Source organism: Heteronotia binoei, chromosome 11 (genome assembly GCF_032191835.1).
Source record: "Heteronotia binoei isolate CCM8104 ecotype False Entrance Well chromosome 11, APGP_CSIRO_Hbin_v1, whole genome shotgun sequence".
NCBI classification, from domain to species: domain Eukaryota; kingdom Metazoa; phylum Chordata; class Lepidosauria; order Squamata; family Gekkonidae; genus Heteronotia; species Heteronotia binoei.
The window spans coordinates 16574280-16575381 of NC_083233.1; positions in this window are offsets into that span (position 1 = coordinate 16574280).

A 1102-nucleotide genomic window follows, 5' to 3' on the forward strand; every position below is an offset into this window, starting at 1 on the left:
CCCTGCACATAGACAAGTGAATGTGCTATGCTGGAGCCCTTCTCCTTGACATCTCATTTTCTCTGTAGAGAGATTTTTTTTTCCTACTGTGGAACAGTGAAGGAAGCAAACCCACCCCCCCACCCCCCAACAGTCTGAAATGATATAGCTCAGCACAGGTTTTTCATCTTGGTGAGAATTAGGCCATAGGCTTCTGAAGTGTTGCTAGGGATTTTTCCAGGAGTGTTCATAAAATGTGGGCTTATTTTAGAATAGTGCGCCATTGTACCGCTTCGTTTTCCCCCTTATAATTGGCTGCTGGCCTTCTCTTGCATGATTACTTGATGACTGCTCTTCAGATGTGTTACTTTCCCTCCCCTCCTGCTCTGAAGGAGGCTTGGGGGGGATCTTCATTTGAGCTTTTGAAGCTGCCAGACATGGTCAAGAACTGTCGGGTGGATCTGAAGAGGCTAATTGGAAGAAACAGAACAAAGTAGGAGCCTGGCGGCATCTCTAAGACCAACAAAGTTTCATTCGAGGGAGAAGCTTTCGGGTGCACCCACACTTCTTCAGATACAATGAAATAGGAATTACCGGTCCATACATATAGGCAGAGCTTTTTTTGGATCAGGAACGCCTTTGCATATTAGGCCACACACCCCCAGCTGTAGCCAGTCTTCCAAGAGCTTACTTGCCTTGGTTATAGGATGGGGGAGACTTGTCTCAGCAGTAGTATGTGCGAAAAGGATCTAGGGGCCTTAGTGGATCATGTGCTGAACATGAGTCAACAGTGTGATGCGGTGGCTAAAAAGGCAAATGCAATTTTGGGCTGTATCAACAGAAGCAGGGCTTTTTTTGAGCAGGGACGCAGTGCCAGCTGGCTTGGCACCAGGGGGTGTGGCCTAATATGCAAATGAGTTTCTGCTGGGCTTTTTCTACAAGAAAGCCCTGTGTGAAACAATGGTGATGCCAGGGGTGTGTGGCCTAATATGAAAATGAGCTCCTGCTCGGCTTTTTCTACAAAAAAAGCCCTGAACCGAAATATAGTGTCCAGATCACATGAAGTGATGGTATCGCTTTACTCTGCTCTGGTAAGACCTCACCTGGAGTATTGTGTTCAGTT